Here is a 25,397-nt window from a genome sequence, read left to right as displayed (position 1 = left end):
AAAATGAAAAAGCACTGAAAAGTTGTCAGGTTTTGTTTTGTATGTCAAAACAATCTAAACATTTAAAAATGTGCACAAGACATCTTGAGACATTGTTTATATATTCTTTGCAAAAACATATTCCCCATATTTCAAACAACTCCAAAACAGCTAAGCAAATAATACAAAAAAAAAAATGCAGAGGATTCTCAGTCTGATTTTTATGGGAAGTTGTTTTGTATGTGTTTATACCTTCTACTTCGCTTTCCAGGAATATTTCAGCAATCCAGTTTATACACTCAAATGTTCACAGAAAGAAAATTGTGAAGCGAGTGTCAGTATTTGTGCCAGAGGTGGTTGCCCCACTATCCAATCTGCCCCAGAGATGATATGTTTCTTATCTCACCAAATCTTAACTTTGCAACACAGTTCAAATTTAGAACATCTATGATTATCCTCAGAAATGCCAATGATTTGAAAATATGAAGTACACTGATAAAAGGGTAAATATGGGAACATGCAAGCTGTGAGCATATCAGTTTAATATTTTTCAACAATGTTTTCCTCAAAAAAATTAATTTTGACCCAAAAAACCTAAAGAGTTTTGTTGGAAAAATGTCCAGTGGAAGTTTTTGACATCTTAGTATTGTCTGAAATATCTAAAACCTAATATTCTTTATTAAAAATATATGCACATGTTATTAATGCTAATAGTGAGGCTATGAGCACAGTCTCCTCAAATCTACAGAAGACAGACAGGCATCAGGAATAATATTGCGTTTTTTATTTTAATAAAGTTTCTTGTTTAGTGTGAAAAGAAAATGGTTTTATATTACTTTTTGCTACTATTACATGGCTATAATTATGACCTGTTTGATTCAGGGAACTTTTTTGAGGAACAAAATTGAAAAACCATCAAAATCTTTGTTAAAAAAAGGAAAATTGTTTGTTTTCCCTGAATAACTATCATAGCAATAAGCAGTGTGATGTGGCACAGGCCCTTCCCCAAAATCTATGTTTGATTAGAAACAGGAGGACCCAAACTCTTTAAGTTCCAGCTGGACTGCCCACCTATTGTGGGATGTGACTTACGGACTTTCATGTAAGAGGAAGAGCATCACTCCCAGTCAAAGCTGAGTATCTGCTGGGGACCTGAATTTCACTGAGAACAGTTGTCACTCCAAAACCAAGAGAAGAGATTGCCTGCAGATGACCTAGGTGATGTGAAGCTAGACCTCTGCCCATGAAGGAGGGATAAGAGAAGACACTACCACTATGTGGGAAGTTTGGTTTGTTTGCAAAGAGAGAGAGAGACAGAGATGGCAACCTAAGCCAGAAACTGCAACCAAAAGATTTAATGCAGAAATCTGCTGGAATGATCCAGGACATCCAATCCAACCCAGCAGTAATAAAGATGATATTCCAGGTAAATGGAATCAGATCTCTGCCTTCAGTGGATTTTAGTGTGTGTGGGTATCACTGACTGAACAAAGGGGATAGAGAGGCCAGGCTGGGGCTACTGGCTCCATTTAAGAAAATCAATGTATGCAGGTGCTGGGCCTTGGGAATCTTGTGTTATTACAAGGAAATGTACACGTTGGGTAACTTACCGCTGGGCTCTGCCTCCTCGACACAGGCTGAGGGCTTGCACTGCTTAGATAAAAATACCGCTGGGTGTTGAAGTCACTTCCTATGTCTCTTAAGGAGATTGGTGCTGATGAGGGGAAAAAGGGTTTCCCAGGTGTATGGGTAAGGACATGGGCTCCTCTCAACCAAGCCCAGGGAGCCTCCATCCAACTATATAACAAAACACTTTGCAAATATTAACCTACTATCTGTTCCTAAACCCTATAATTTTCAAATCAGCTTGCAAGGATGCTGGAGTGGGTGGCGACAAGGCTCAGAAACATTTAATTATGTTGTAGTGTTGAGCCTAAACAAATGTGAATCTATTAATGTTCATATGAAATCTTCAGTCTCGGGGACAGGGAGTTTTCCTGATATACCTATATAACCACTTTTCTGAATCAACACTCAGCTAGTCAATCTAATAGAGAAGCTCCTCCAATTACTTGTCATACTTAGGACCAATCTACATACGAAACAAACCACTAGTTTACACTGTATTTTTATAACAAATTTAGTTAAACCAGCCCAAAGCCATGTGTGGACAGCCTTAAACTAGTTTACATCTGGCTTATATCAATTTAGCTCTATTCAGTTATGAAGCCCTTAAAAAAAATAAACATAGATCATTTGTAAATTATGTAAGAATGAACACACCAGGATTTGCCTCTATTTAACAAAAAACAGAAGGAAACATGGCTGCTTACGCTCTCTCAGTTAATGTGGCATAACTTTTTATGCAAACAAGGCCTAAATTAACTTAATTCCCTCTATCAATGCCCAGTTTATATTATCACCCCTCTGCCATAGAATGACCATGTCAGGGCTTAGCAAGACCGCTTCCTATTGGAGGAGAAATCAGAGACACGCAATATGGATATTTCTTAATGCAAACTGTTTTACTCAATAAAAACTAGTCCTTGAACAGAGGTGATCACACTGCATGCAGATAAGCTCCTTATTCGAAACTCTCAGTCCAGAGACAGAGTACCCTGTTTTCACTGATCCCACCTACAGAGATTAAGGCTGAGAACAACAAACCGCACTTGCGATTGCCACAGCTGCCCCACCAAAGAGCTGTATCACAAAGGTAACTCACAATTCCTTCAAAGACCCTCCAAGACTTCTCACCCGCCAGGAGAAGGAACTTGCAAACGTAGTGCAGCCGCCCCATCAAGTTTCTCCAATGGCAGAGTTTCTCCTGCTCCATTTCAAGATAACTTTCCATTGAATGAAAAGCTTTTTGGCTTTAGGCAGTGTCACAACCTGGGAGACAGGTGTGACAGACTTACCCGATCGAGCTTCAAAGCATCCAGGGGGCTCATGAATCCTCAATTCTGATTGGTGGAGCCAATCCACCCATCAGCAACAAGCTGGGGAAAGCGACCATTGCCCATTTCCTGAAGGGAGGGGGAGAAGAGATCCCTGACTAGATTGTGGACTGCAGCACGGTCTACTAAAAAAAGAGCATGCTGGGCATGCTGAGAGCAGACTTGGTGAGAGAATCAAGAGGGGAGGAGCCGGGAAAAGCTGGGGAGAGCAACATCAGTGGGCAACAGGCCCCAGGTTCCAGAAGACGTTGCTGGAGGAGCTGCCCCGCTAGCCACTCCACAGTGCGTGGAGCTGGGGCTTTGGGAGGCTCAAGCCTGCAACCCCAGCAGGCTGCCGAGCATCATGGTGCACGGATCGGCGCGTGGAGCTCGGGCTCTGGGAGCGGCTAGAGGCAGCTCAAACCTACAGCCCCAGCAGGCTGCCAGGCATCACGGTGCATGGACTGGTGCACAGAGAGAGGCCAGAGAGCAGCTGAGGGCTGCTCAGGAAAGCTGCCCCTGGCATGAGGCTGGATGGCTGGAGCCCGCAACACCACAGCTTGGTGGACCAGTGAGCCCTTGGTGCCCAAAGTGTGGTACAGGGCAACAGGAGAGCCCGATAGAAAGCCAGGAGGCCAGAGCAAGGGACACTGCAGGGTCTGGGTGCTCGGGTCGGGGCACCAGGCCAGGGAGGTGCATCCAGAGGTGACGAGGAAGGAAGGCCCAGGGAGCCTCTCTTTGGGACTGAACAGATGACCTGTGGAAAGGACTGTGAGTTGCTGGGGCTCTGGGTCCCTAAGAGGGATGCCTCAGGGGCAGGGTCCCATGGGAGGGTTAAAGGTAGAAGCTACTCCTGCACAGCTGACTAGAAGGGAGAAGAGTCCCTTTTACTGTTTTGGGCAGGTCACTGGGCCCTTACGGGTTGGGGAAAGGGACCCTGGCTCCCCTGCTGGGAAATTGACCCTATAGGGGATAATTTGATATATCACCCTGAAGGCCATGCCTTATTATTTTGTAGGGTATGTTGTATTGTGCTTTGTATTTTGTAACTGATAGCAAATTGTACATTTGAGTGGAAACTCCACCTTTGCTGAAGCACCCTACTTGAGGGGGTCCTTCCCTCCCCCACCCCCCAAGGCAAGGGCCATTTCATCCATGTGGTACTTACCTGTAGCTGCCTGTTATCCAGGGGCCTGAACTACCAGGGGACTTACCAGTCTCTCTGTCCAGGGGGCTTTGTGGATGGGTATTGTGGTTGGGAAATAACCCTGAGAGGAGGGATCATCCCCCATGGGCATAGTATATTGTTTGGCTGTTTTATTTACCTTTCTCATTTAGTCCTAAGTAATATTGTATTTATGCTTTATTAATCATTATGTACTGTGTAAGTCAATAAACTGTATATAGTTAAGTCATATGTGCCTGAGCCCATCTCTATAGAGAAGAGAGAGATCCGCTTGCTAGTGCTGGCATCCCTCTCGCAGCACCCTACCTGCCACCACTACCTTCCAGTTGGGGCTGGAGGACACATCCGTGGGTGTACATGGGTTACAGAGGAAACCATGCTGGAAAAGACATTTAGCAAAAGCACAGAACTGCACTAGAAACAGGGCAAACTTCCTCCAGGAGTTATTTTCAGCAGTACCATCCCATTTTGTTGATACAGTCTCCTCAGTTCCTTTACAACGCAACAGCGAGCCAGCAGCCATTTCTTGCCAGAATCAGCACCGTCTTAATTAACAGCTTTGCCTTTGTTCTCTGATGATGCTTTAAGCAATGCCAAGCCATTTCTCAAGGATTAAGATACGAAAACCCGATGAAAGAAAATGTTAAGTGTTATCACACACTGCAGCATGAATTTTCCCTGCAATATCCTTTGAAATTGCTCACAAGACAAAAGATGTCACTGTCTGCAACACTGGCGAACACTCCTCTGCCTCCACCTGCCACTTCGCTTTCTTGTCTACGCCAGGGAATTGAACTGGTTGTAAAAGAACACAAGCAGTTCAAGGCATCCAAAAAGAAAGTGCTGAATTGTATTAAAAAGACATGCAGGTTTGCTCTGGGCTCACCTTAGTGCGGCAATAAACCTTTAGTTGCTATGACCCCTTGGTAGCTATCTCCCATGTTCCACCTCAGTTCACAGACTCCACAGATTCTGGGAGATTTCCCCCACCCCTTGGCACATGATGGAATAACAGCGGGAGAATTAGTTGAATCACATCTAATCCATAGATTCTAGGGCTGCGCAAAATTTTGCCGGCAGTTTCATTTCGATGCTGTTTCGATTCGTTTAGAGCAGGGGTTGGCAACCCCTGGCACACGTGCCAAGCGTGGCACGCAAGGCCATTTTGCTTGGCATGACATGGCAGAGCTGTTTGGAGCCTCCTCGCTGCAGCCGGCCCTGGCTCTGGGGAGCTGCTGCCAGCCGGGATCCCGGGCTGCTCCCAGCAGGCAGCTGGGATGCTGCAAGCCCTGCTGGGAGCACCCAGGGCTCCAGCAGCTACCCAGAGCTGGGGGAGCTGCTGGCAGTCACAGAGCCTGGGCTGTGGGGCAGGGGCTTTGGGTGGGGGGCAAGGGGCAGTAGGGCTGGGGGGCAAGGGGCACAAGCAGGGCATCCTGCCATGTACCCCTTGCCCTCATTTTGTTTTTCTGCCATGCTGGCACTCCAGCACCTTCCAAGGTAGGCATTGCGATGTTTTTTGGCACTCCGGACAAAAAGCGTTGCCTACCCCTGGTTTAGAGATTGAAACAGCAAAATTGAAATGAAACAGAGAACTTCAAAACAGTCTTGTAATGAAATGAGGCAAGTTGAAGCATTTCTAAATTTTCTAAATGTTTTGAGTTTCGAAGCTCAAGCTTGGCTTGCCTGGAGGGAAACAGAAACTAAAGTAAGGAGTGAGAGGGGGAAGGTGGGAGGGGTGGGGGGGAAAGGATTGCTCTCATTATTGACTGTGTAGCTGGCCAGTGACTGTCACCCTTCCCTGAGGTCCCTTCCAATCCCAGTGCTCTGGGGGAGGGATAGAAAAACTGCAAAGAAGGCAGCATTGTTTGAACTGCCCTGCTTTCTGCCTTGGTGTCAGTTGAGTGAGGGCGCACCTTAATACGCACACAGTGTCACCCACCCATGTCATGAGTGTTGCCTGTCAGCAGCTAGAGGTCAGGGCCCCAGAACCCAGACTCCCCCTGCACCGATCTCCTTGAAACCTGGCAGGATTTGTGGCCACAGCAGGGACCACCATCCTCGCAGTTTTGACCCCGCTGTGGCTTAACACATACATGTGACATGAGTTTTTTGCTTTCAAGACTTTGAGGTGCAGTTTCCCTGAAACCCCGACACCTATCTCCTTGAAACTTGGCAGGCTTCGTGCCCTCAGAAGGGCATACCATTCCTGCAAGGGTCATCCAAATCAGGCTAGAAATGACAAAGATATATGCTGTTTTGAGCTTTCCCATTATAGCCAATGGGTGAAACATTGAAACAGTCAAACTGCTTCGACGAAACAAAATGGAACAGCAGTTCTGAATCAAAATGAAATTCGAAACAAAGCACCGTTCCATCGAAATGTTAACACTAAGTCGAAACGGAACAGTGCCATTCCACACAGCCCTAATAAATTCCCATCCTGAGGAGTCAACAAATAGGTCCAAAAAGTTGGGGTCATCTTCTCTTTCTTTGTGGCTAGATTGGGCTAATGTCTTGAAACTTTTTATCTGCTGCAACATGGAGTCACAGTGTGGAAAAGGCCAAGGACCACTGCTCTAGTTTGTGTCCTCACTTATATTTAAACAATGGAGGGAGAGTGACCTATTCTCACGTTATTCAATCTTGATGAAAAACAGTTCACTTGCAACAATGCTCAGTGTCATCCTCCATGTCACCGAGGCTGATCTCCGTGCTTCCAAAAGTTAATTAGCCCTTTATCAAGTGAAGTATTTGCAGAGATGCTGTACCTGCCTCTAGCATTCAAGTCCAGTGCAAATAGGCCATCTCCCTAGAGCCTCCTCCAAACTTATCCTTCCAGCAAACTGGGCTTGTATCTCTACACTTCATATGGGTTTTTGCACCTTCCCTGGTACAAAGTGTCATGTCTGAGCAGCCATTTGCTGAGGCTATGTACACAGGGATCTATATGAAAGCTTACTCCTGGTAAGGCCACCATTAAGTTGCCTTAATGGTGGCCTTCAAGGTATAAGTTGCCTGAAAGCTTACTCTAAATCATAGCCCTTGGGTTGACTGAGCTCTGTGTCTTCTTACCCGCTTCTTTCTCTAGTCCATTATTCATATATTCATAGATTCATAGATGTAGGGTCGGAAGGGACCTAAGTAGATCATCAAGTCTGATCTCCTGCCCTGGGCAGGGGAGAATACTGGGCTCATATGACCCCAGTTAGGTAATTATCAAGCCTTCTCTTAAAGGCCCCCAAGGTAGAAGCCATCACCACTTCCTTTGGAAGTCACAGAGAAGTGGGGTTGGAAGAGACCTCCAGAGGTCATGCAGTCCAATCCTTGCCTGAGGCAGAATCATCCCTACCCAAACCAATCCATACAAGCCATAATCTAAACTCTCCATGAGACTATTGTCAACCCTGATGCAACACAGACCTAATACCTTAACCTGCCACAGGTAAAGCTGGGGAACCACAGTAGCCAACATCTTGCTTCTATGAAATGTTGCAAATATATGCTCAAGAGATCCTGGGTAAAAGACCATGAGCCCCACTACAGAGGAAGGTAAACCCCTCCCCCACAATCCGTACCAATCCAACCCGGGGGTACAGTTCCTTCCTGATCCCAAATATAGCAATCGGTCTGACCCTGAGCAGAGGAACCTCTAGCTATGAACCTGCAGCTTTGGTCTCACCCTGACACATGTAACAGAAAAGGGGTGAAGACAACCAGCAAAGCCCAGAAGCATGGGAAATCCCCATAGTAGAACATAGGCATTGCTACACCTGGATCATCCCCAACCAGTGGCTGCCCAACCTCTTCCTGAACACCGCCAGTCCACAACTTCCCCGGGCACCTAATTCCACTGCCTCACTGCTCTAACAGTGAAGAAGTTTTTTTTTTCTGGATATCCAATCTAAACCTACTTTGATGCAACTTCAAGCCATTGGTCTGTGTCCTTCACTCTGCAGCAAGAGAGAAAAGGTGCTTCCTCTCTTCTTTATGGCAGCCCTTCAGGTATTTGAAGACTGCTATCATGTGCCCACTTAAGCACCTTTTCTATAAGCTGAACATGCCCAGCTCCTTCAGCCTTTCCTAAGATGTCTTGCCTTCCAAGCCCTTGATCATCTTTGTTGCCCAGCTCTGGACCTCTCTAACTTCTCCACATCGTTTCAAAAATGTGGAGCCCAGAACTGCACACAGTATCCAGATGAAATCTAACCAGTGCTGAGTAGAAAGACACTCTCACTTCCCATGTCTGGCACCTAATGCTTCTTGTATTGACGCTTCCCAAAACCACATTCCCCTTTTGTGCAGCTGCAACTCATACTGAGTCTGTGGTCGTTCTTCCAAGACTCCCAAGTCCTTGTCCACAGAGCTGCCATCCAGTCAGGTGTCACCTGTTTTATATTTGTGATATGATATGTGTTTTTCCTCTACTGGGCTGTGACAGAATGCACCTCATAGAAAGTAGGGTCTGTGTTTTGTGGCCCATCAGTCCCTTGACTGGGTTTATGCCTCATGCCTGGGAGGTTATAATGACATGGTCTAGCCTGTCCAGGTAGATTCCCTCCTCTCTGCTTTGCCATCCATCTCCTGACTGTCTTCACTGGCAACTCTGCTTCCCTGTTGCCTCAAGCAGGGGAAGAGGCCTCGTGCTCACATTCACATGCGATGCCAAATCATTCGAATTCTGCTGCCATGTACTGTGACATAACATTTCAAATAAGCCTAAAGTAACCCTTAGCTTCCTAAACACAGTTCTCACCCAAGTGTCCTTCAGATACAGTGCCTCTCAGAAACCAGGGCACTAATCTACTGGTACTGTGTAGTTCCCACCATTACAAATGAACGGGTCTGTTCTGAGCTTTTCCCAGGGCTCATGTGTGTAAGTGGGTTGATGTTGTTAACATGCCGGTGGGCTTTACCACCCCCTTATGAGTCCTTCAGGCAGTCTAAACAACAGTACACAAGAAGGCTTGGGTGCCTGCAGCCTTATTCTCTGGCTTTGCTACCTTGGGAGACCCTCATCCAGTCCACATAACACAAAAAACAAAAATCCTTGGTCCAAACAAACGAGTACAGCAAACCCTCACCTGTTCTCCAGGTAGTACGAGAGGGCTCTTTAAGCTGTGACCCTTCCTAGAGGTGAGGTCCTGTGAGCTTCAGTCTGCTACCTGCCCACAGTCTGCTTCTTCCCCCAGCTCAAGCTCCCTGCTTGGGCTTTAAACTGCCAGCTAATCAGTCACAGCTGAGCTTCTACCCCGGGGCTGACTGCCTCGTTTATGGGACAGACTGCTTTGTTACATATCTCTTCTCTCACCGAGACTCACTCTTCCACATTCATTACCCCCCCACCAAGAAGAAACCTGCATTAGTGTGAGCTGCTCTGGGTTAATGGTGAATGTTAAATGAATAGAGCAGCAACACCAGATACTGATATGTTTGCTGGGGATTGACTTCCTTCATCTCATGTAGCCATATCAGGAGGATCGGTCTGTGACTAAAGTAAAGGGGACCCTTAGAAACTAGTAGCGTAGGCGCCTGACTAGCCATTTTAATCACCAGATGCTTCTTTTCAATCACCAAACATATTTGTTCTTTAGGAAAGTTTCTATCTTAGATACAAGATCTGGTGTTCTCCATCTTTAAAGTTCTGCCAAAGCACAGCTCCTAGGCCTCACTAAGGCATCCATTTGTAGGTTGAACCTCCGGCTAAAGTTTGGAATGCATAATACTGGGATGATACACAGAAGCTGCTTTGATTTGCCTAAGGCTGAAGTGCATACTAGTGACCACAGCACTGTTTTGGGTGCTGTAAAAGCTTGTCTGTCAGTGAAGCAGTAAGCACAGAAAATTGTGGGATAAAGAGACAGTAATAGCTGCCTAACCCCAGAAAAAACTTTAGCTGCCTTCTTGGTTTTGGGCATGGGAGACTCCACCAATGCTTTTATCTTATCAATGAGGAGTCTAATTCCCTCCTTCCCAAGGGCATACCCCAAATACTTAGTTTCCTGATGTCTGAACTGGCACTTTGCTGGATTTGCCATCAAACCTGCAGCCTGGAGGGCCTGCAGTATGATCCTAACCCAGTACAGATGTTTCTTCCAAGTGCTGGTGAACATCACCATGTCATCAAGGTAGGCTGTTGCATACTCACGATGGGGCCACAGAATCCTATCCATCAGGCACTGGAAGGTGGCCAGGGCACTGTGGAGAATGAAAGATTGGGTCTTAAATTGATAGGGCCTCCACTGTGCTGTAAATGCGGTTAGCTTGCAAAATTCTGGAGTAAGCAGCGTTCACTAATACCCCTTCATCAGTGGAGTGTGGATATGTACTTGGCCTTCCCGGTTGTTGTATCAGTTCATCAACCTAAGGCATCAGATATGCATTACATTTTATATACAACAGTTATTTTGCAGATGTCAGTTCAAAACCAGACCATTTTGACCGGTTTAGGCAGTAACTCAATCAGGTTGCATCATTCACTTGATGATTTTTCAATCACGCCCATAACTAGCCTATTTTGAACTTCTCTTTTACTGTTTCCCAGTCACTCTAGTATCTGGGAGAAGCAGACAACCAGGTGTTAAGATAATTGAGCATTAATTAAGGTGGCTCCCTGGGCTGGTTGTAAACATGTCCAGAAACTCTTCAGTAGGCCTCTGCACTTTCCAGGTCTGGTCTTGTTCAATAAATCTAACATCCCTTGAGGCTGCCTCCCATAGAGAAGTTCAAAGGGAAGTAACCCCATAGATGATTGGGGATCCTCCCCGATTGAGAAAAGCAAATAGGGCAGGGGCATTTCCCACTTCTGGGGCTCCCTAGTCACAAATTTCCTTAGATCCCTCTCAAAGTCTGACACAATCTCTCCACCAAACCATCCATCAAAGAGTCTAACCACATGAAATTGCAGAAGCACCCACACATGTTGCAGGAGCTGGAACATGAACACAGTGTCTTGATCAGTTCATATGTCTTTAGGAGCCCCACCTTTGAGAAAATCTTTAATAGTCCCATGGCCACTGTTTGGGCCAAGGCATATGAGTCATTACCACTGCTGGGTACTAAGAAGCGTAATCCACTGGCACTGGGTTCTACTGGCCACTGGCCTGACAATACCTATCCCAACCAGCTCAAATGGGGTACCCATCAACAGCAATGGAACCAATGGCACCCAATGCTGTGGGCATGGGGTGACCAGCTGGTACTCCGGGCATGAAACCTTTGCACAAATGTCTTTAATATCCTGGTAAGCCCCAAGACAGAAGAATCTGGCAAGGACTCTTTCTTGGGTTTTCTCAACTTCCAGATGGCCTGCCCATAGGATGTCGTGTGCCAGTTGTGAGACCTGGTTATGATGCAATCTTGGCACCATCAGCTGAGTTGTCCAGGTTCCGGTCATTCAGTCCCATGTGAGCCACATCAGGACACCCACCTTGTAATTCAAAATGGGGATCCTGGGAACTCAGGAGGGATCTATTGTCTTGTTGTTCACCTGTGCCAAATGGCCACAGAGTTTGCTGGGTCTTCTCTTTGCTGTTGTATGAAATCAGGCCCTTCTGCTGGGGGGCTCCACTTCAACAAGAGAACTGCCCATGGACCTTGGTTCTGGTGAATCCTCCCTGGGTCCATCCAGCTTATGCTGGACTCCAACACCTTTCTTTTGCCTTTTACCCAATCTGTTCTCTGCCACCAGCACTGCCTTTCTAATCCATTATTGCTCCTGGCATGGCATAGCTTAGGGTCCAAAGACATCAGGGACAAAAGGGAACTTCTTCCATAGTTGTTCCCTATGCTGCTCCAGTGACTCACTATTTCCCTTCTGTCACACAGCCAGGGGTAACATATCAGTCAATAGGCCACTATCCCGACACACCACTATGGGGTGGGAAAGGTGGCTGGTTACTGCCACAATTAGCTTCGTGACCTGGCCCCAATCAAGAGTCACACCTTTGTAATGGGATAGCGGTGAGTATCCTCATGTATACAGATTACAGATATGCACTCTGCAGTTGTGAGCTGGGCAGGGTCCACGAGCCACCTGTGCACAAATGTCTGGCCTGAGCCAGAGTCCAGGAGGCCTATGATCTGGACATCCCTTACTGTCATGGGGAGTACATGGGCCCCTTCTATTCAGGGTTCTCTCCTAGGACCTCTAAGACCCTGAACTGGACATAACTATAGTCCATGAGGGGGAAACCTGGTCCCAGTGACTAGGCAGGCCACACAAAAACAGACCAAGGGCTTCCCTTTTCCTCAGCCTAATACCACCTCCTGATAGTGATCCTCACCTCGTGATGACTCCATACCCCAAGGCTGCTGAGCCCGTCCATGTCATTTTGTGGGGCATGGTAGGACTCCCAAGTCAAGTACATGACCTCTGCTCAGTGGCAAGTAGCTTATGATAGTATAAACAGGACAAAACCACTGAACTGGCCCAGTGAGAACAGATAGAAACAAGGCAGCCTTGCAATCTGACTACAAGTTAAGACTAGGCTGTACTAACTAGTACTAACTGTACTAACTCCTCTTACTAGCATTTTTTTTTTCCTCAGAGTTAATTTGAACGGTGCTTATAAGAGATGTAACCAGAGGGTCAGTAGAAATTCCACAGTAGCTGTCACCTAGATCACCGTCCTGTACCTGTTCATTTTCAATTATGGTATCTTTGCTGATTGTTAAAAAAAATTGGTGTGGCCAACTCTAACATGGACCTCGAGTTGAATTATCTGCTCTACCGCAGACTTTCTGGGCAATTCTGGGGAAATAATTAAGCCCTTCACAAGGCCTCAGTTCCCCATCTGTAAAATGGAAAGAATAGCACTGCCATAATTCAGAGGGATGTTGGAGGTATAATGCATTGAGGACTAGCAAGAGACATCTCTACCTAAGGTAGGTTTGCCAAATATAGTTCAGGGAGGGGAACAGAGGTTCCATTAGGGTATATGGCCAGTCTGCTTTTGCTCAGTGACATAAGAGCAATTCAGAGCAGACATGAAAGATCAATAGAATCTTTCACTATATCCACCCTCAATTGTCCTAGGAGTAGCAGACAGCAATGCAGTTTCACCTAGTTGTAATAAGCACGCAATATAAAGCAACAATGATATTTTTGGTTGGTTTTCTAAGCTGGGGCTAGGCCTAGGAGAAAGCAGTAAGATTTTTGCACAGAGCAGAACAGCTTGGGTCACAAAAGCCAACCACAGCATCAAACTTGCGTCAGCAGCATTGCTAGGGCAAGGTGTGCTGTTCCCAAGAGCTTGCTCGCATGCCATTCAGTTACGAAGCAAAAGTGTGCATTTATATAATCCAGGGTGACATTTGGACCCAGAGGGAGGGGAAGGGTGGGAATCCTTCCCTCAAACAGTGAAGAAAGCCTTCTACAAACACCCAGAACTGTAAAATTCCCCACTGTGCTGCAGAGCAGATACTGGGTAAACTAGGTTCATCCCAGAGGACTGCATTAAAATTCTGAGCTATCCCAGCACCTTACTAACAACACCCTATCTACGTTTCCCTCTCCATGCCATGTGCTCTGAGCTGTCTCATGCTGAGTACACAATAACTTCCTGCAAGACAATATAAAAGCTGAACCAGGATAATGTAATACTATTAATTCAGACTAGTGTAGAATTCAATACAGTTCTGACATAGCTCTGACATTTTACAAGCTGCTGTCTGAATGGCTCACAACAATCCCGAGAGAAACCCTCAAAGTGACTTATGAACTCAGAATAACAGGTTAGAGCTAAATATATATGTATTACTTTCTTCCTGAGTGGTTTTGAGAGAATGCAGGTATTTTTTCACAGCAACTGTAGAGAAGATGATTCCTTTGTCATGTGAAAGATGTGAAGACTAAATTACAACAAGATGTGAAGGAAAACCAGGCAAGATGATGGCTAATTTGGTAACTAGGCCGGGAGGAGAGGGAACTAAAATGTGGAAGAGTCTTTTAATTCCCTGAGAAGACGGAAACTCAGTTAGAACAAGGACTCAGGAATTTAACTCCTTTCATATTAAAAGAAGATAAATGGCAGATCCTTCTGTGTAATATTCTATTTATTAAGTACAGAAATAGAAAAGAGTCCAGTGCCAAGAGCCTTGAGCTTCTTTCAGTGCTTGAGAACATACCCATTACTATATGTAATTGCACAAAAGATGAGTGTAGTATTAAGATGTACTCTTATTCAACACCAATCACCACAGTATTTATGTAATGGACCTAAAGTTTTTCATACTTCATATACCTACCCATATACTATTCTTTGAAATGCCTGTCTGTTGCTCTACCAATAGAGTGTAGACAGACCTATCTGCTCAGAGAAAAGATAAGGACCAAGCAGTCCTGCAGTTAAAGGGAAAGACATTCAGCATAATTTCAGAACCTGCAACCAGTTCAGTTTGGTAGTTTTCCCCTTTAACTGGTTATTAGTGTCTGAGGGTTTTTTTTGTTTTGGTTTGTTTTATTTTTGTTCACTTTTTTAAGAATGATTAAAAGCTCCAAATGGATGTTGGTCACATGACAATCCCAGCATTGTGCAGGTGTGTCATTCACTGCACGCTCTGCCTTTCTTTCTCCCTTAAGGTAAAAAGATCTCTTTGTTCCCTTTGAAGATAAAGGATTAACAAAGGCAGGTGTAAAAAAAATCACTTTGTTTGAAGACAGATGGCTTTTTTCTAATCGGGCTTCAACTTTCATTTCCTTAGCATAAAGAAAAAAAAAATCTTAAGATTAAATTTTATGGCAGGGCTAGAAATAACAAGTGACAGGCACATTCAGTTGCAGGGACTCTGTTGGCTCTGTGAAGTCAGAGTATCCAAAATGAGGAAAGTAAGAGATAGACAGAGGAACACTATCAATGAAGATTTAAAATAAAACCTTTTCTCATGTTCTCAGTGCAGAGGCCACAGCAAAATATGTTTTTCTCCAAGGAAATTTCATTATCTAGGAGCAAAATGCAATTTATCTTTGGAAGCCTGGGGAAAAAAAAAATCAAACAAGAAGTTTGCTTATCACATGAGCCATTCAGTTTGGTTCAGTCGTGTTTTGCTTCTAGTTTGAGAAGAGTCCTTTCAAAAGAGAGATAAGTTCTTAAGATGCAAATCCAAAGAAGAAAGTAGGGAAGGGAGTCTACTGTGCAACATATGCAGAGATCCATCTGCTTCCTACTTAGTAGGGCTGTGCAAAACGGCACCGTTCCACTTCACCTTCAGTTTCGCTGGTTCGAAGGAACAGCGTTCTGTTTCGAATTTCATTTTGATTCAAAACAGCTGTTCCGTTTCATTCTGCCAAAACTGAAAGGCTGTTTTGATGCTGTTTCGATGTTTCGCTGGGGGTGGGAAGTCATCCCAGCTAGGCTGAATTCCCACCCTCAGTGCTAGATCGCACAAGGGGTGGGGAGTCAGCCTAGCTGAGTTGACTCCCCATCTCCGCTGCTAGATTGGCTGGGGGGGAGCGGAGAGTCAGCCCAACTGGGCTCACTCCCACCCCCGCGCTGCGATCAGGTGCGGGACAGAGAGTCAGCCCAGCTGGGCTCACTCATCCCCTCCACACTGCGATCAGGTGCAAGGCAGAGAGTCAGCCCAATTGAGCTCACTCCACCCCCTGCACTGTGATCGCAGTGCGGGGCCAGCTGGGAGTGAGCCCAGTTGGGCTGACTCTCCACCCCGCACCCGATCACAGCATGGGGAGTGACCCCAGCTGGGCTAACTCTCTGCCCCGCACCGGATTGCAGTGCGGGGTGGGAAGCAAGCCCAGTTGGACTGACTCTCTGCCCCACACCTGATCGCAGTGGGGGGGGGGGTGAGTCCATCTGGGCTGACTCTACCCCCCCTGTCGGATCTGGGGTGGGGAACAGAGCCCAGGCTCAGTTCCCTTCCCCTGCTCTGTTACCGGCTTCCGGCAGTGGGAGGATGGGGAGAGCCAGGGCTGCACTCCCAGCTGGTGCTGGGACAGCAGCCCTGATTCTCCCATCTCTTGCTGGTGGCTTCAAAACTCAAAATGTTTAGAAACTTTCTAAACGTTTCGACTAGCCTTGTTTTGTTTCAAGGTTGTTTCGAAGCCCTTCATTTCAGTTCGATCTCAGTGTTTCGAGCTTGAAATTAGTCGAAACAGTGTCAAATCGAAACAACCAGTGAAATTTTGCACAGCCCTACTACTTAGTGATCCTTTCAGAGATTCTTCTATGTAGGTTGCCCATTAGTGAACAGGAAAGCTAACTACCACTTGCCAATTTTGAAACAATTCCTTCTCTCAAATCAAAGGAAAGTTCCTGTCTTTCCTACTATATTGCAATTAATTTCCAATGATCACCTTTATCAATGGTCCCATGCATGCTATCATAAGAATAATATGATTTTTTCCCCTTCCTATTGCTCATGGGATAATTACATGGATGGTTGCATTCAAGGGCAAAAGCATGTCTCCTGCACACTTACATATAACATACCCTGTCAGCATCTGCGCACAAACACTGGGCCCAATCCACAGGCTTTACAAAGGCAGAACAATGGGAGTTTGGCCTGCACAAGGACAGCAAGATCTGTCCTGCATATTACAGTATACTCTAAAACAATAAAGCCTCACTTCCAAATGCACACACAAACACAACAGGCACAGGCCGGAGCAATACTTAACAAATGGCATTGCACATTCCTGTCGCGATATATTATTGCATGACAGTTGAATGGATTCATGGATTTTAGGTTAAGAAGGGAGCAGTGGTCATCCAGTCTGACCTACACAGAGCATGGAGCCTCATTGTGTGATCCCTCATTACTCACAATAACTAGTCACTGAACTAAGGAAAGAAGAGCTTGTATCCATTCCAACTAAAGAAGTCATGTTATCTTAATACCCAGGTATATATAGGTAACATGGCATTCTCCTAGTACCAGTCAATTCAGCTGCCACGTTGGCATTGTCTGTGTAGCCAGTGCTGCAGTCCAGCCCTTTCAACAGAAGGCACGGGCAGCATATGAAGAGTTCATTAGGGCTGTGCAAAACAGCACTGTTTTGTTTCGATTTCTGTTTCACCGTTTCAACAGGACAATGTTTTGTTTCGACTTTCATTTATTTTCAAAAGCACTGTTCCATTTCGTTTTGTCAAAACTGTTTTGCTGTTTCAATACTTTTTCAACGTTTCATCCATAGGCTATAATTGGGAAGCACAAAACTGCCTATAACTTTGTCATTTTTTGGCAGATTTGGATGGAATCAGCAGGGATGATAGCCCCTTCTGAAGGCATGAAGGAGATAGGTGTAGGGGTTTCTGGGAAACTGCACCTCAAGCTGCTAACAAGAAAAACTTGTGACATGGGTGACACTGTGTGTGGGTTAAGGCGTGCCCTCACTGGCACTGGAGCCTCTACATGACACAGTAGTGTGTCCCAATGAGGCTTCCTCCTCTCCTACAGCCTCAGCCCAGTCCACCACTTTAAATGACAATAGGTAAAGTAATAATGTAGTGAGCAGCAGAACAGTAGCACCAGCAGCACAGTAGCACCAGCAGCATCTCAGGCAGCCAAACTGTGACAGAGCCTTTCTTTCCTCTCTCATAGGAGTTTCTTCTCCAGCATGTGTGTTACGGTGCACCCTCACTGTGTCCTTTCCCCTCCTTCCCTCTCCCTCTGCTTACTTTCTGTTTCCCTGCAGGCCAGCCCAGCTTCAGCTTCAAAACTTGAAATGCTTCAAAACTTTCGAAACATTTTGACTGCCCTCATTTCATCTCAAGGCTGATTCAAAGCTGTTTGTTTTGTTTTGATTTCACTGTTTCAAGCTGGAAACACATCGAAACAATATCAAAATGAAACAGCCAGCGAAATTTCACACACCCCTAGAGTTCATGTGACTGAAGCACTATAAACCCAGTTTCACCACATCATGTTGATCTGAGTCACTGGGTGGAACATTTTGGCCCACATGAGATGGAAGGAGAAACCAGACTATTGTCATCGTCCTTTCTGACTTTGAAAGCAATAAATCTGTGATGCTTTAATGTAGTAATAAAGGAGGATGAATGCTGAATTGATCCATTGTGGTTCATTCCCATCTGTCATCCCTTGAGTGATATGGAAAATGATCTAACCTCTAATGCAAATAATTATGGTTAATATTATATCACAAGTACATTTCTGTAATATCTGGAGGCCTTGACCAAGCCAGATATGGTGCAGACACATAGAAAATGACAATCCTTAGCTCAGAGTGCTTGGGCTAAGCCTTCTTTCAGCACATTGTTTCTGTAGTCAAGTTAAAGGACTACCCAAGCCTAACAACCCACTGACACTAATGGGGCTATGGCACACATTTTTCTATAACTAACAGCACACAAGGGAGCAATATGGCCAGCATCATATTCACCCATCTTTGACTCCCCAATCTAAATGACCAGGTACCCATTTACAGCTGGGTCAACAAATCTAGAGCAGGACGTGAAGTCTCATCTCTGTCAGATACCATAACACCTCTCCCTGCATGATTTCTGTAAGGGCATTGAGAATATTTTAGTCCCACTATGTCTACACTAGCAGTTAAGCTTCTTTCACTACTAGCTGGAGGGCACCAGACTTGACAGTAATTATTAGCAATGGTGTTTCTCTCACGAAGATGGAGTCATGTATTAGTTAAGTTTTGGGGTTTTTTTTACAGAGAGGCTCATTCTCATGAAAAGGGGAACACAGCAAATAGAATCATAGAAAATGAGGATTGGAAGGTGTGCGGACCGGGAGCAGTCTGAGGCCCTCGGGGGTTTTTCGCGCAGCAGGCTGTGGCCAGCAGCCCGGACGTGCCGGGTTGGGGAAGACAGGCGGCATGCTAGAATTAGGCACGGACACTTAGTGGTTGATTTAAGATTATTTTACTTACACCAAAGATGGTCGCGGTGCAGGCAGGAAAACTTGCTTGAGTTGCAGTTACAAAACAAAACAAAACTCGAACCTGCAGAACATGAGGGTACGTCGCAATGGGGTTTCAGCGACGGGAAGATGAACAAAAGCCTCGAGAGTACGTCGCAATGGGGTTTCGGCGACGGGAAGAAAAAAACTGCAGGACTCGAACCCGGGTAGAGCTCTGGATTCACTCACACAAAGTTTGCTAGGCTCCGTGGAACTTACGCACAGGGAAGGGTACGTCGAGGGATCAGGCGGCGATGGGGAGAGGCGAGAGGTTGATCAGACCCCTATAGCCTTCTTGAGATACACGCTGGGTCCGATAGGCTCTGCAGCGCTTAGAGATCTTCACGAGACATGAAGTTCTCCTCCTCCTGATAGTCGTGGAGTCCTCCAACTTGGGCAGAAACCGCTCAAGCCTCTTATACGGCTAGCAAGCCAATCGCTAGCCGCCATGTGGGAATAATTTAGAACTGGCCAATAGTGGGGCACAAATCTGAATACAAATGGCGGGAACTCCTTGCAGCATGCACTTCTCTTTTTGCAATGAAGAAATGCACCCTGCAAAGAAAGCTACGAGTGGCGGGAAATAATTTAGCAGTACCGAAGCACACACAAACAAAAATCACACCCTTGGGTTGTGACATCCCCCCTTGCTGAATTATGCTGCACACTCGTCACTCGGGTTATCAAGAGCTCTTACCATGGGTTGTTGAACTAAACGGGTAAACACAAAATTAGCTAACATAAGAAGTTCGTCCTCTAGGGATTGAATCAAATAATAACCAGCACAAATACATATACACATGATCAGATTCATAATGAAGAACTGCACGATCAGGGCTTCAGTGGGCATCATGGCGAAGTCGCGCGTCAGGCCCCCACTTCTTTCGATGATGTTATCCTTCTTGGGGCTTCTCTCCGCCACGCACTTTGAATTCCGGATCTGTAAACAAAAACTCTCAAAAAATAAGTCAACACATCTCAAAATAGTTACAAAATTTCCATGGAATTATACTATCAATTTTAAAACATATAATACAGGTGTTTGCTACTTTAAACTACCCTCTCTTGCACACTCAACTAGATGAAATCGTCGAGGAGCCATTGTCTAATTCTTCTAGGTAATGGAAACCTAACTCATAGGCCAGTTGCCATTGGCCTGCGTCCCCTAAAATCCGAAGTTGCCGCTTATTGAGTCCAGAATGCTGTAGGAGAAATCCAAACATGTATCGCTCCTCTGGTGTTCTCTGTGGCAATGATGGAAGGTCAGATTCGCAGTGTCTTGTGCCTTGAATCTCGGTTGGGTGTCGACGTTCCCAATCACCGGATAATCTTGGCTCCATTAGGATACGCAGTCGGGACAACTGACGAAGGAGGTTACTCACAGGCTGGTTCACCATTGGATTAAGCAGAATCCGGAGAACAGTGATGTTCTTTCGCCCATAAACCTCAAGACAACTATCTATGCTGTGAACGGTCACTGGAACGGTTCCAGGGTCTCGTAGATGACGGTGAGGCCATGGTCTTATTCGCTGGAGTGATGTCAGTCCCAGCGCACATGCTCTGGGGTTCCAGGCACAGTACGAAACTCCGATGATTGCTAGCATAAGATGTTCTGCACCGGTATGTTCTGGCCGTTCGTCATGCCATGCGTGGGCTTTCTGGCCGATCAGTCCTGCAACAAGCGCTGGCAGTGGAATAGGCCAGTGAACGTTAACCGCTACCATGTCGATGTCAGTGACATGTCCTCTACTCCATGAAGCTTGTCTTACCAAGAAGCTTGCTTCTTCCTGGTTTAGCAGGTCAGATCCAAGTTCCACGACCAGATGTCCCAACCACACAGCTAGAGTTTCTTCAGGTTGGATGCTTGATTCTCTACACAACTCCTGTAGTTCAGTTCTGGTGCCAGCATAGTAGGCAGTAGCAACTCGGTTAGTTGTTGTTACAGGCTGAACTACTGCTGCGGGAGTCACTGCTGCTGTTATTTCTTCAGGCAGGAGGGGCGGATGCACTCCTCCGCTCGATTCTCCCTTCTGTCGGCATGAAGGTGTGGTCACCGGAAATGACGCTGCGTTGGTGGGCGGAGTCGCTGACCGAACTCTCGCGGGTTCCTCAGAAGCTCCACCCTTCTCTTCCAGTTCTTCCACGCGGTCTCCCTCTTGCTCGGCGCCATCTTGTCGTGGCGTTTCAGGATTCTCTTTTGCAGCCGCTTCTTTGACCGCTCAAACAGCCATACGCAGCTGGGCTTTCAAACTTAAATTCTTTTGCATTAGATCAGCTACTGTATGAAAAGTTGCAGTTAGTACTCCCCCCTTGTCGTATTGTGGGGCCACCCTCTCATCCGCAGCGCGTTCCTCCGTCTCCAGATCTTCGCGGAGCTCGGATGGAAGCTCGTGACCCCTTAATCTAGACGCCAACATAAAGGGGGCGAACCGGTCGATCGACACCAGTTCTTCACTCTCCCAAGCACGTCTTAGGCAACGGGCACACTCCCAGGTGAGGGTCGGGTTTACTTCGCCGGCCGGGTTGACTCTGGCGAGGGACACAGTGTCAAGGGGCCTGAACAGGACCGGCTCATCACTCATTATACACCCGAATGCCGCGGGGTGCAGATACACTTCCCTCTCTTTCGGGGCTCCGTCTTCAGAAGCTCCCTCTTCTCCCTTCAGTGAAAGGCGTCCGCTGATAAATCTCTCACCCGTTCTGCCCGCCTGGTGGTAAGCGATATGCGCCTCCAGTTCCATAAAGTTTTCCACTTGGCGTTTTCCACTGCGCCAAGGGCAGTTCTTAACTAATTCTAGCTCCAGCGTGCCTTCCCCCGATCCCATCCTCATCGCCATGTGCAGGCCGGGAGCGGTCCGAGGCCCTCGGGGGTTTTTCGCGCAGCGGGCTGTGGCCAGCAGCCCGGACACGCTGGGTCGGGGAAGACAGGCGGCATGCTAGAATTAGGCACGGACGCTTAGTGGTTGATTTAAGATTATTTTACTTACACCGAAGATGGTCGCGGTGCAGGCAGGAAAACTTGCTTGAGTTGCAGTTACAAAACAAAACAAAACTCAAACCTGCAGAACATGAGGGTACGTCGCAATGGGGTTTCAACGACGGGAAGATGAACAAAAACCTCGAGAGTACGTCGCAATGGGGTTTCGGCGACGGGAAGAAAAAAACTGCAGGACTCGAACCTGGGTAGAGCTCTGGATTCACTCACACAAAGTTTGCTAGGCTCCGTGGAACTTACGCACAGGGAAGGGTACGTCGAGGGATCAGGCAGTGACGGGGAGAGGCGAGAGGTTGATCAGACCCCTATAGCCTTCTTGAGATACACTCTGGGTCCGATAGGCTCCGCAGCGCTTAGAGATCTTCACGAGATGTGAAGTTCTCCTCCTCCTGATAGTCGTGGAGTCCTCCAACTTGGGCAGAAACCGCTCAAGCCTCTTATACGGCTAGCAAGCCAATCGCTAGCCACCACGTGGGAATAATTTAGAACTGACCAATAGTGGGGCACAAATCTGAATACAAATGGTGGGAACTCCCTGCAGCGTGCACTTCTCTTTTTGCAATGAAGAAATGCACCCTGCAAAGAAAGCTACGAGTGGCGGGAAATAATTTAGCAGTGCCAAAGCACACACAAACAAAAAGCACACCCTTGGGTTGTGACAGAAGGGACCTTGGGGCAGGGGAGATTGATGCTGCTGCCGGCCCCAGGTGGCAGAGGCAGCTTCCTGTCATCTGGCACATAGATCCAGGGGTCCGCACCCCCTGGAGGGCTGCGGGGCTGTGCCAGACTCCTCCTGGGGGTGCGAGCCCCTGGATCTGTGCACCAGATGAGAGTAGGCTGCTGCTGCCGCCTGGAACCAGCAGCAGCATCAATCTTCCTGGGCACTGGGTGCAGCCTGCACCCAGCGTCGGTCCTAGGTAGCAGCAGTAGCCTCCTCTCATCCAGCACACAGATCCAGGGCCTGCACCCCCAGAAGGACTCTGGCACAACTCTGTAGCCCTCCTGGGGGTGCAGGCCCCCAGATCTGTGTGCCGGATGAGAATAGGCTGCCGCTGCCAGCAAGTGTCAGGACTTTTGCTTTGAACAGTTTGAGGTACAGTTTCCCAGAAACTTCTGCACCTATCTCCTTGAAACATGGCAGGCTTCATGTCCTCGGAAGGGGCTACCATCCCTGCAATTTGCATCTGAATCAGGCAAGAAATGAGAAAGTTCCAGGCATTTTTATGATTCCCCATTATAGCCTATGGGTGAAACATCGAAATGTGTTGAAACAGTGAAACAGTTTTAACAAAAGAAAATGGAACAGTGCTTCAAAATGTAATGAAATGAAACACTGTCCCTTCGAAACAGCAAAACGGATGTCAAAATGAAACAGTGCTGTTTCGCACAGACGTATTGATCACTACCCACTAAGCCTGAAAATCCAGTCAACTTTCTATCCTCCTTACAGTCCATTCATCCAACCCATACTCCCTCAGCTTGTTTGCAATTATGCTGTGGGAGACCATATCAAAATCCTTCTTAAAGACAAGATATATCATGTCCTCTGCTTTCTCTGTATCCACAGAGCCAGTTACCTCATCATAGAAGGCAACCAGGTTGGTCAGTCTTGACTTGCCCTTGGTGAATCCATGCAGACTGTTCTTAATCACTTTCTTCTCCTCCAAGTGCTTAGAAATGGATTCCTTGAGGACCTGCTCCATGATTTTTCTGGGGACTGACATGAGGCTGACTAGTCTGTATTTCCCTGGATCTTCCTTCCCTTTCTTAAAGATAGGCACTATATTTGCTGTTTTCCAATCACCTGGGACCTCTCCTGACTGCCACGAGTTTTCAAAGATAATGGCCAGCAGCTCTGTAATAACATCAGCCAACTCTTTCAGCACCCTCAGATACATTGCATCTGGCCTCATGGACTTGTGTATGCCAGCTTTTCTAAATAGTCCCTAAATTGTTGTTTCACCACTGCTAGCTGCTCATCTCCTCCCCAAACTGTGCTGCCATGTGGGAGCTGACCTTGCCTGTGAAGACTCGGGTGAAAAAGTCATTGAGCACTTCAGCCTTTTCTGCATCCTCTGTCACAAGGTTGCCTCCCCCATTCAGTAAGAGACCCACACTTTCCCTGGTCTTCCTCTTGTCACTGACATACTTGTCGAAACCCTGCTTGTTACCTTTCACATTCCTTGCTAGCTGCAAAACTCCAATTGCACTTTGGTCTCCTGAATTCATCCCTGCAGGCCCGAGGAGTGCTCTTATACTCCTCCCTAGTCATCTGCCCAAGCTTCCACTTCTTGTAAGCTTCATTTTTGTGTTTTAGCTCACCAAAGAGTTGTCAGCTAAGCCAAGTTGGTTGCCTGCCATATTTGCTATTCTTCCTGCACACCAGGATGGTTTGCTCCTGCACTCAGTAATGTTTCTTTAAAATACATCCAGCTCTGCTGGACTCCTTTCCCCCTTAGACTTGCCTATCAGTTCCCTGAGGGAGGCAGAGTCTGCTTTTCTGAAGTCCAGGGTCCTTCCTCTGTGGCTCTCCATCCTTCTTTTCCTCAGGATTTTGAACTCAATCATCTTGCAGTTGCTGCTGCCCAAATTGCTATCCACCTCTACGTCCCCCACCAAATCTTCCCTATTGTGAGCAGCAGGTCAAGAGCATGGCCCCTAGCTCACTGCTTCAACACTTGCACCAAGAAGTTGTCTCCAACGCTCTCCAAAAACTTCCTGGATCACCTGCGCACTGCTCTATTGCTCTACCGGAAGATGTCAGGATGACTGAAGTCCCCCATGAGAACCAGGGCCTGTGATGGGGAAACTTCCACTAGTTGTCTGAAGAAAACCTCATCCACCACTTCCCCCTGGTCTGGTGGCCTATAGCAGACCCCCCACCGCAACATCACCCTTGTTGCTCTCCCCTCTGACCTTAATACAGAGACTCTCAACAGGCCTATCACCAGCTCCATACTGGAGCTCTGAGCAATCATACAGATCTTTTATATATAGCACAACTCCTCTTCTTCTCCCCTGCCTGTCCTTCCTGAACAGTTTGTACCCATCCACGACAATGCTCCAGTCATGCGAGCTCCCACCACGTCTCTGTTATTCCAATCATGTCATAGTGCCATGACTGTGCAAGGATCTCCAGTTGTTCCTGCTTGTTTCCCAGGCTCCATGCATTTGTGTACAGGCACCTGAGGTAACTAGTCAATTGCTCTGATTTCTCAGGAAGTATGAGAGCACCTCCCCTGTTGCCCACTCCTGTTTCCTCTTCTGCTAAGTCACCCAATTCCCCACTTACCCCAGAGCTTTGGTCTCCATCCCCCAGCAAACCTAGTTTAAAGCCCTCCACACTTGGTTAGCAAGCCTGTCTGCAAAGATGCTCTTCCCTTTCTTTGTCAGATAGTTCCCATCTCTTCCC

At 46.8% G+C, this 25,397-nt stretch overlaps 1 protein-coding gene across 1 annotated transcript in view; it reads right to left on the bottom strand.

Moving 5' to 3' along the window:
- Window positions 1–9,274, bottom strand: part of EPHB1 (EPH receptor B1) — a 362,275-nt gene extending 353,001 nt beyond the window's left edge. Inside the window, exon 1 of the mRNA XM_059730782.1 lies at window positions 9,183–9,274. The gene's annotated coding sequence lies outside the window, so the exon portion shown is untranslated. The remainder of the gene's footprint in view (window positions 1–9,182) is intronic.
- Window positions 9,275–25,397: the final 16,123 nt, after the last annotated feature.

The sequence above is a fragment of the Alligator mississippiensis genome, chromosome 7 (genome assembly GCF_030867095.1).
Source record: "Alligator mississippiensis isolate rAllMis1 chromosome 7, rAllMis1, whole genome shotgun sequence".
In the NCBI taxonomy this organism is placed as follows: Eukaryota; Metazoa; Chordata; order Crocodylia; family Alligatoridae; genus Alligator; species Alligator mississippiensis.
The sequence above is the reverse complement of the archived record's forward strand: the minus strand, read 5'-3'. Positions and strand labels throughout refer to the sequence as shown.